Source organism: Neovison vison, chromosome 7 (assembly GCF_020171115.1).
Source record: "Neovison vison isolate M4711 chromosome 7, ASM_NN_V1, whole genome shotgun sequence".
Taxonomy (NCBI): Eukaryota; Metazoa; Chordata; class Mammalia; order Carnivora; family Mustelidae; genus Neogale; species Neogale vison.
This window is the reverse complement of record NC_058097.1, coordinates 174,947,877-174,959,223: the sequence shown is the minus strand read 5'-3', so window position 1 is coordinate 174,959,223 and position 11,347 is coordinate 174,947,877. Positions and strand designations below refer to the sequence as shown.

The window sequence follows — 11,347 nt, the reverse complement described above, 5'->3', positions numbered from 1 at the left end:
AGCCTCAGAAACACTGGGACACAGAAAAGTTGTAGTTTGAAAGAGCAACTTGGATATAAAAGTTATAGCCCTTGAACTCTACCAAATAGTGGCAGAGCTGCTCAAGTTTTCTCTGGATTGGAAGTGCCAGTGAGCACCATGGTATACATTTCCTCCTCCACCATGATAGCACAGACTGGACCAGGACTGCTTGCTGCCTCAGTGAGCCCCAGACCCCTAGTCCGTATCAGCCACTGGGGCTGGCATAGACTAGAGGCTAAGGCAGCTCTCGCATGGCAAAGATCAAGACATACCTGGTCAACGCTTACTACAGCTCCAGCCATCCTGCCAAGACCCCCAAATATTCTAGGCATGCACCACTTTTGCTGCATATAGCCTGCTAAGACACTGTCATGTCAGAGTGATCAGAGACCCCCAGCTCATGCCTGCTTTGGCTCCAGCCACACTGCCAGGGTACCTCCTGCATGGAACACCCCAGAAACTTATGGCCTTTGCCCACCTTGGCTCCAGCTATTTAGCCAGGACACCACTGTGTGGAGCACCACAGGACCTCCTGGCCTACACTAAGTTTCAGCTGCCCCATCTGTGTGTCCCTACATGGAGAGCACCAGGACACCATGGCCTGTCTGGTAGTGACAGGATACCATAGCTTGTACCAATTTCAGTTTCAGCTGTCTTTCAGGAATACCCTCTGCATGGAGAGCTCCAAGAACCCCAGGCTTGCACTAACTTCAGCTTAAGTATCTTTCTAGGATATCCTCTGTGTGGAGATCCCCAGCATTGCCCTGGCCTATGCCCACTTCAGCTGCAGCTGTCATGCCATAATGCCCCTTGCACAGAGCATGCAGGGACACCCAAGCTTGTCTTACTTCAGCATCAACTCTCCTTCCCTGATGTGCTCTGCACAGAGAGCTCCAGTACTCCCCAGGTGCATGCTTACTACAGCACTGGCCATCTCTCCATTCTGGGAACAGAATGCCTGAGAACCTCCAGCCCACATAAGCCAGCTAATATCACTCAAGACCATTCAAGTTTAGGAGAAGTAGCTGTTCCACCTAACTCATAGGAAAAAAAAAAAAAAGCAAAAAAAAAGAGAGTCAGGTAAATAAGGAGACAGAGGAATATTCTCCAAATGAAAGAACAAAACAAAACCTCAAAAAAAAACCCTAAAAAATATACCTGAGAAAGAGTTTAAAGTAATGCTCATAAGAATGTTCACTGGATTGTAGATAGGAATGTAAGAACTCCATGAGAACTTCAAGAAAGAGATAAAAAATACAAAAAGAGAACCAACGTAGAAGTACAACGTACAATAAATAAAATGGAAAATACACTTGAGGGAATCAACAGATTAGAGGATGCTGAAAACAGATTGGCAATCTGGGACATTTGAGTAATGAAAAGTAGAGTATTAAAAAAAAAGGAAATAGAGACTAAAAAACAACAGAAAAGATCAATGAAACCAAGATCTGGTTCTTTGAAAATATGTATATAAAAAAACCTTTAATCAGTCTTATCATGAAAAAAAAAGGACTCAAATAAATAAGGGAAACAAGAGAAGTAACAACTAACATCACAGAAACAATGATGAAAAAATTACTATGAAAAATTATATGTCAACAAGTTGGACAACCTACAAGAAATAGATAATTCCTAGAAACATACAAACTTCCGATGCTGAATTAGAAAAATCTAGAAGTTCTGAACAGATCAAATAATATTAATTAGTACTCAAAACAAAAGTTCAGGACCAGATGGATTCACAGGTAAATTCTACCAAGAATTTAAAGAGTTAATACCTATTTTCCTCAAACTATTCCCAAAAAAGAAGAGGAAGGAAAACTTCCAAACATATTCTGCAAAGCTACCATTGCCCTAGTGCCAAAACCAGACAATAATACAAACAGATGAAATCAAGTGCAAAATTCTTCCACAAAATATTAGCAAAAAGCATTTAAAATATTAGCAAAAGGATCATTCACCACAATAAAGTGGGATTTACTCTGGGAATGCAAGAATAGCTCAATATTCACAAATCAACAATGTGATATATCATATAAACAAAACAAAGGTTATAAATCATATGATCACCTCATAATTGCAGAAAAAGCATTTGACAAACTTCAGCATCTGCTCATGATAAAAATTCTCAACAAAGTGGGCTTGAAGGGAAAAGATCTCAACATAATAAAGGCCGTATATGAAAAACCCACAGCTAACATCATACTTAGTGTTGAAAAACTGAGAGCTTTTCCTCTAAGATCGGTATCAGACAAGGATGCCAACTCTCACCACTTTTATTCAACCTATCTTTGGAAGTCTGAGTGACGGCAATCAGACAAGATAAAGAAAGTTATCCAAATTGGTAAGAAAGAAGTTAAACTGTCACTATTGTAGAAGACATGATACTATACATGGAAAACCCTAATGAGACACTGAAAATTATCAGAAATAATAAGCACATTCAGTAAAGTTGCAGGATACAAAAAATAAAATTTGTATGAAACCACAAAATAGCTAAATCAATCTTGAGAAAAATGAATGAAGCTGGAGATATCACAATCCCAAGTTTCCAGACATAATAAAAGATATAATAATCAAAACAGTATGGTACTGAACATAGAAATGGAAATACATATCAATGAAATAGAATAGACAGTCCTGATACAAACCCATGGTTATATGGTTAGTTAATCGATGACAGAGGGGGCAGAATATATAATGGAGAAAATACAGTCACTTTAGTAAATGGTGTTGAGAAACTGGATAGTTACTTGGAAAAGAATGAAACTGGAACCATTTTCTTTCTTTTTTTCTTTTTAAAGATTTTATTTATTTATTTGACAGAGAGAGATCACAAGTAGGCAGAGAGGCAGGCAGAGAGAGAGCTCGATGCAGGACTTGATCCTAGGACTCTGGGCTGAAACCCACTGAGTCACCCAGGCTTCCCATTTTCTAACAACACACACACACACACACACACACACACACACACACACACACTGAATTAAAGACCTGAAACAAAGCACAGACAGTAATTTGAATATTTTTTGGCTTTAGCCAAATTTTCTAGATATGTCTCCTCAGGCAAAAATACAGTGTATCAAAAGGTAAAGCTTTTGCATCAGCAAAGGAAACCAAAAAAACAAAAAGTCAACCAACTGTATGGGAGAAGATATTTGTAAATGACATGTCCAATAAGGGATTAATTTCCAAAATATATAAAGAACTTACATGGGATTCCTGGGTGGCTCAGTCAGTTAAGCCGCTACCTTGGGCTCAGGTCATGATCCCAGGGTCCTAGGATCGACTCCCACATCAGGCTCCTTGCTCAGTGGGGATCCTGCTTCTCTCTCTGCCTCTGCCTGCCACCTTGCCTGTGTGCTCTCTCTCTCTCTGACAAATAAATACATAAATAAAAAAATTTTTTTAAAAAAGAACTTACATAACACCAAACCAAATAATCCAATTAAAAATGGGCAGAGGCACTGGGTGTGGTGAAAAAATAATGAATAATGTTTTTCTGAAAATAAATAAATTGGAAAAAAAAATGGGCAGAGGACATAAATATACATTTTTCCAAAGAAGACGTAAAAATGAACGGCAGACATATGATAACATGTTCAACATCACTATCATCAGGGAAATACAAATACAAAGTAAGAAGATACTAGCTTACTCCTGTCAGAAAGGCTAGAATCAAAAAGACAAAAAAATAAAAAAACGTTGTCAATGTTCTGGAGAACAAAGAATCTTGTACATGGTTGGTGGAAATGTAAATTGGTATAGCCACTATGAAAAATATTATGTTTCCTCAAAAATTAGAAATAGAAATACCATACTATCCAGTGATACCACTACTGAGTATCTATCCAAAGAAAACAAAATACACATCGGCAAAGTTATAGGCATTCTTTTATGTTTATTGCAGCATTATTTATAATACCCTAGGGAATGAGAGTAACCCAAGTATGATAAGGAAATTGTGAATTGACACAATTCACACACACAAGGATATTATTCAGCCATATAAAAAAAATTAAATCTTGTTATTTGCAACAACATGGATGGAGCTAGAGAGTATAAGGCTAAGTGAAGTAAGTCAGGAAAAACAAATACTGTATTATTTCACTCATATGTGGAATTTAAGGAACAAAACAAATGAAAAAAAAATGGAAAAAAAAAAAAAGGAGACAAACCAAAGCAGAGACTCTTATTTATAGAGAACAAATAAGTGGTTACCAGAGGGGAGGTCAGGAATAGGTGAAATAGGTAAAAGAGATTAAGAGTACACTTATCTTTTTTTTTTTTTTTCAGCATAATCTCTTCCAGTCCCGTCCATGTTGCTAAAAAAAAAAAAAAAAAAAAAAAAAGAGTACACTTATCTTAATGAGTCATATACCGAATTATTAATGAGTGATATATAGAATTATTGAAGCACTATATTATACACCTGAAAATAATGCAACACTGTATATGAGCTATACTGGAAAAAATAAAGTAAAAAAGATAAGATATTAGGAGCACTTGCGAGACTCACTCATTTGATCACCTGCCTTTGGCTCAGGTCATGATCCCAGTGTCCTGGGATTCAGCCCAATATTGAGCTCCCTGCTTAGTGGGGAAATCTCTCTCTTTCTCTGCCTCTTCCCTCTGGCTTGTGCTCTCTCTCTCTCACTCATTCTCTTTCTCAAATTAAAAAGCTAACAAACAAACAAAAAACCCCCCAAAACCTTTTTTTTTTTTTAAAGATAAGATTTTGCCATTTGTGACATGAACGGAACTAGAGGGTACTATGCTAGCTGAAATTAGTTAAAGACAAATATATTATTTCACTGATTTGTGGAATATTAAAAAAAAAAAAACCCACAAATGAACAATAAGCCAAAACCAGAAACAGACCTATGATAAAGAGTACAAATTGATTGTTGTCAGAGCAGTGGTAGGAGGGGAAGGCGAAATGGGTGAAGAGGACTGGGAAGGGCAGGATTCCAGTTATGGAATGAGTCATGGATGTAAAAGTACAGCATAGGAATATAGTCAATGGTATCATAATATTCTTGTATGATGGCTAGGTATCTACTCTTGTGGTGACCATAGCATGATATAGAATCATTATGTTGTAAACCTGAAACTAATGTGACCTTGAGTGTCAACTCTACTTCAGTAAAAAATGAGCAAGTTTATTTATTTATTTATCCACTTATTTATTTATTTATTTGAAAGATTTATTTATTTATTTATTTGACACAGAGAGAGAGAGAGAGCAAGTAGGCAGAGAGGCAGGCAGAAAGAGAGAGGAGGAAGCAGGCTCCCTGCTGAGCAGAGAGCCCGATGCGGGACTCGATCCCAGGACTCTGAGATCATGACCTGAGCCGAAGGCAGCGGCTTAACCCACTGAGCCACCCAGGCGCCCTGAGCAAGTTTATTTAAACAAATCTAAGCTTTCAGGAAATCTTTCCCTCATGCCAATCCTTTACTTGGTCCTCTCCCCTCTTCACATTTCTATTGCTTCTTCCCAAGACATGACATACCTGATTTTAAGACACTTTATTTCTTTCTTTATGTCTTACTTTCTTTCTTCCACTGTAAAGTCTCTTCTTAAGAAGGTGCATATAATTATATATTTTTCATTTGTATTTATTCTTATTTGCCAACCTGGAAACCACATTGTATATGGATTATTATTTATGTAAGACTCTGACAACATGTACCCTATGTTTATAATCTCCTCAAGAGTCTATCTGCCCTAACTCAGGAATAAGAGTTCAGTGAAATGAGCTTATCCTCTTAAAGAGGACATGAATATTTCATAAAATATGTAATCCAAGTGTTAGGATTCTTAAATGTACCATATTGATAAACAGGAGGAAATCTACTATAAATACGGTGAGGTTATACCCATATAACCCAATGTTATTTATACCTTGTGCTCTGTATATTTTGTCATATATACATATATTAAATTGCATTAATTATAAATCCAATTAATTAAACTAAATTTAAACTAGAATTATTGAACAATAAGTTTGGTTCCATCTACATGTGAGATGGAACATGTAGATGGAACATTATTCTGTAATTTGTTTTCTCTCAGTTTTAAAGCATAATAATAAAGGCATAGAAGGAAATTTAAAAATAAAATTGATTCACCATTAATCCATCCACTCTGATGCAACTCTTTCAAATTATTATTAATAATTTTTCCCACTTCCTACTCTCTATTCCAAAGAAGAAGCAACTTCACATTCTGATTAGAAAGGGGCAGTGATTTGTTCATGAAGAACTTGTTGTCAAAGAAAATTAGAAAAACATTGTGCATGTAAGTTATTTCTCTCTGTCTTTACCTTTTCCATCTTTGGATCCCACATCATCCTTCTACTGATAAGCCCCTCCACAGGAAAGGGCTTGAAGTTGTCCAGGCTTTTTATGATCTCCAAAGAGGGAGATTTAGATTTAGATTTAGCTCTTCCTTGCTAAATGGAATTTGTCTCTCACCTTTACTTCATCTTTCTTTCCTCTTGAATCTTTTACTTCTTTACTGCTAATATCACCTCTCTTTTTCCCTTTTCTCAACTTGAATTTAGATTTTTTTAATTAAAAAGAAAAGTTTTCTCAGCATCTGTGCTTCAGACAAAATGAAGAACAGTAGAGAGAAGGACAGCACCAAAGAGTGTTATGAATAGACTTCAGGATTTTGCTGCTACTGTTTGGACTGAACACAGCAGTCCATTTAGAGGTAGTCATTCTAGCCATGAAGGGGTATATTTCTCCATTTGGGCCAAAAGATAAGGACATTTTCATAGCAGAGAGAAATTGCTTTGAGACTTTCCAGGAAATACACTATAAAAAAAAAGACATTAACACAGAAAATGTAGTGAGAGAAACTTTCAGTATTTCTGCTGAATAAAGAGCTCTTGGGCTCAAATCATATTAGTGATCACATTGGTGCCTTCAGTTATGAATGACTGAGAGGTGACTTATGGGTCATGGCCAGAGTTTGAGATCTCATACCTATATCAACAGACCCATTGTAGTTTATTTCAACATGTTCCTCTATGTGAAGGCTGTTTGCTCCAGATTCTTAAAAGAGAAGCATGAAGGCACTTACAAAAAAATATTTCTAAATATATCCCTGAAAATATTACTGAGGGCCAATGAAGCTTCTGCCCAGAATTTTCTGACTCTGGCCTTCAGAAATGTTCAAATTGATGAGATGTCTCCCCAGAGAGATCAGAGAGAAAACAGTAAGCTTTCCCAATAAGAAGGTTGCCTACTCATTTCAATAAAACAAATACTTCAGATTACATGGTTCTCCTGATTATATCCCTCCAAAGGCTCACACTAAAATGTGCACTCTTTACAAGATTCTAAAGGTTCCATATTATGCCATACCTGCTTACCTCAGTAAGCTCGTTTTCCTCCACTTTCTCCATTTTTTATCTGCTCTGGTCAAGGTGAATTCCCAAGATAATATTCCAGCTCATTATTATTTTTTCAGGATTTTCTCTTTTCACATTTAAAGATGAGGTCTCCAGGGATCCTTGTAGACCTTGACAAACTGGAATAATTGGTCACTCAACTTCCAAGAGTTCTTGGAATATACCTAGTTCCCTCTCTAGGTCTTTGCACTTGTGAGTCTCTTTGCTTGGAATGGTGTTTCCTCCTATCATCACACAGCATGTGTTCCCTTTTTTATTTTTTTTAACTTTGCTGAGACTTATTACCCGTCTATCTTAGAATAGCCTTTTTTTCTGTCACTTCTGTCCCCTAAGTCCATACCTCTTTTTTTTTTAAAGATTTTATTTATTTTTTTTTCTTTTTTTTGTTTTTTTTTTTTCCAATTTATTTATTTTCAGAAAAACAGTATTCATTATTTTTTCACCACACCCAGTGCTCCATGCAAGCTGTGCCCTCTATAATACCCACCACCTGGTAATTTGCAAACGACATATCAGATAAAGGACTAGTGTCCAAAATCTATGAAGTCCATACCTCTTTTTCCACTTTTAACACCTACTGCTATCTCTGAAATTATACTCTGTTCATGTCTGTTTATTTTTGGTTTCCTCTATGAGAAAAATGAATCCAGTGAGTGTAGGAACTTAGTATATTTTGTTCACTTCTGTTTCCTAGCATCTAGAAGAGTGCTTTGAACTTAGTAGGTACTCAACAAATATTAGTTGAAAGAATAAGTAAATAAAAATTGAGAAGAACTTTTCGGGGCGCCTGGGTGGCTCAGTGGGTTAGGCCTCTGCCTTCGGCTCAGGTCATGATCCCGGGGTGCTGGGATCGAGCCCCACATTGGGCCCTCTGCTCAGCGAGGAGCCTGCTTCCTCCTCTCTCTCTGCCTGCCTCTCTGCCTACTTGTGATCTCTCTCTCTGTCCAATAAATAAATAAAAATCTTAAAAAAAAATTGAGAAGAACTTTTATTTGTAAACGGGTAACAAAAAATTAGCTTCGTGTACTCAATTTACTTTGTAAATACTTTGTTATCAATTTGGATAAATGACATAATTTGCAACAAATAGGAAACCAGAAATAATTAGAACATTGTTTCCCAAAGAGACAACTGGTAGAAATTCTTTATAATTTTAGAGTGTAAGGAATTCACAAATTCCTTATGTGCATAAATTTTCCCCCAAAACTATTTGTCATGCTGGTAGAATGAATGACCTTTATTGTATTATATTTCTGAGATTACAAATGGCAAGAGTGAAGGCATATAAAGCATCAACACTGTAACCAAAGTCAGTCTTCCATTCTGAGTCATATTTTGACCAGAAACTAGGGGTGGGGGGTTGGGGAAAAGAAAAGAAAAAAGAAAAAAAAAAAGCCCCATGCTGATTGTATGCAATGGAGTGAAAGGACCTGGAAGAGATTAGTGAAAAAAATTATATACAGATACTTTTGTTCTAAGTGCCTTGGCAAATTTCCTTTAATTGCAAAGCTGGGATCCTGATAAATTGATTTTAAAAATGTGGTAATGGTAGCAATTAATCTCTTCCTCCCCAGTGGTCCTACAGCACTTGGTATCTGCCTTTATTGGAGCACTTAACAATCTATCTTGAATAAGAGATACTTATGAAAGGCTTTTCTTCATCCAGTAGACTTGCAGCCCAGAGCCAGTGGGCTCTGATTCACTCTGTGTGTGTGTATATGTGTGCTTGTGTATGCATGTGTGTGTGTGTGTGTGTGTGTGTATTGCTATAGTATTTATAATTGGGAGGCAGTAAGTAGTCAAAAATGGTTGGGTTGATAAGAATAATTGGAATCAAGGAGAGAGCATGGAATCTGTATAAAAAAGATGAGAGTGTGCTTGTTATATGCCCCTCTCACTTCCTTCTTTTTCAAGAGAGAGTTGCAGAGGTGTTGAGTCATTAAATAAGTGGCTTCAAAGGTTTTCACCTCTTACTTTGGAGTGTATGATATATTTCCATTTCATCATATCTTTGTTTCTTCCTCCATTTTGGCAATCTATTAAGCTTTTATTTTTTTAAAAATGTCTTAGATGGGTAAAAAACGTGTTCTCTTTCAGTTTGAGTTTCCCTGGTTTTTAGTAAGATTAAGTTTTTCCATATTTCTCTTTTTCCATAAACTATATTTTCATATATTTTGCCCTCTGGGAGGCTTGTCTTTTTTTTCCTACTGATTTAAAAGAGCTCTTTATGCATCCTGGATATTTATCCAGAATGTTAATGACGTCTATGCTAACTCATTTAAACAAAACATTTCTGTTCATTTTTATGAGGGTGAAAGGGGTAACGTTTTTCTTAAACTTTTTCTGTTTTACATCTTTCTTAAGGAATCCCTTCTTTACTATGAAATTATAGATATTTTCCTATATTTCTCACAATACTTACGTAGTTTAGTTATAGCACTTTGATCCATCACAAATTGAGCTTGCATGTCTGAGGTACAGTCTGACTTGATTATTTTCCTAATGAAAAGCAAATTATCTGCATATGATTCAATAGTCCATCCTTTTGCTAAGAAATTGGAAATGTCATGGATCTGGTCTATTCCCATACTAATAAGATCTCTATGTCTCTCTTTCTCCCACCTTCCTTCTCTCCCTCCCTGCCCTCTTCCCTTCTTCCTTTGTTTCTACTTTTGGTAGAAATGTATTGAATATACTTAAATATTTTTCTTCCATTTGAATTTGTGAAACAGTTATTTAAGTTATAAAATCGCTTTTTCTGTTTTGATTAAAATGCATTAAAATCATCAATTATTATGAAAAATTGTTTTGTCTATAATACATCTTCCTATTTATGAACTTGGTATGCTATTTAATTTATTTGATATCTCATTTTATAGTTTCCTTAATGTAAGCCTTGAACTTCTTAGATTTTATTTATTTATTTATTTAGAGAGAATAAGCGGGGGGGCGGGGCAGGAGGAGAGAGAAATTCTCAAGCAGACTCCCTGCTGAGCAGGAAGGTCAATGCAGGGCTTGATCTCACAATCCTGAGATCATGACCTGAGCTGAAATCAAGAATCCTATGCTAGAGTGAGCTACCCATGTGCACCTTGAGTTTCTTCTATTAGGTGTGTTCTCAGGCATTTTACGCTTTTTAAAAAAATATATTGCAAACAGGATCTCTTTCTGTTTTTAAATTTAGTTACTTCTGGCATACAGAAAAAATTATTCATCTTTTAAAAGTACAATTGAGCATGAATGTGTCCTTTTTACTGAATTTTCTCATTTGTTCTTATACATCTCTTAGATGACTTTCTTGTTTTATAGGTAGGTGATTGTATATGCACATAGTTACAGTTTTGCCTCTTCTTTTCTTATTCTCTTTCATTGACTTGGTCAGCTAGTATCATACTGAATAGTAATGGTGCTAGCAGGCAAATTTGACTTGTTCCTATGAAAGCATTATTTGTTTAACAAATATTTATTAAACTCCTACTGTATGCCAGAAACAAGCTCTTGTTATTATATAAAACAAGAAAAATTCCCTGCATTAATGGAACTTATATTTTCATAGGAATGATACAGAATACATAATGCCCACAAAAATAGATAAATTAAATAACATGTTAGAAGGTGAAATTAATATGGTTAAAGAAGACCCAGTGAAGGTTATGGGGTGGTACAGGACAAACCTCAGAGAAAATGATATTTGAGTAGACCCCAAAGGTAGTAAGAGAGTTAGCCATGTGGATGGCTATCTGGAAAAAGAACATTCTAGGCAGAGGGAATGCCAGTGTAAAATCCCTGGTATGAGAGGCTGCCTGGTGAAACTGAACAGCAGTGAGCAGGCCAGTGTGGCTGTAGCAGAGTGAGAAACGAGGAGAAAAGGAGATGACGTTAGGCAGGTCATGGGGGGATGATAA

At 36.2% G+C, this 11,347-nt stretch overlaps 1 long non-coding RNA gene across 1 annotated transcript; it reads right to left on the bottom strand.

The window, feature by feature from the left end:
• Positions 1 to 4,331: 4,331 nt before the first annotated feature.
• Positions 4,332 to 7,850, bottom strand: LOC122912807. The gene is made up of 3 exons (XR_006385678.1): positions 7,404 to 7,850; positions 5,535 to 5,658; positions 4,332 to 4,346 (listed from the first exon to the last, which is right to left on the bottom strand). It is a non-coding gene; the product is annotated as an uncharacterized LOC122912807 (long non-coding RNA).
• Between the last annotated feature and the right edge of the window lie 3,497 nt (positions 7,851 to 11,347).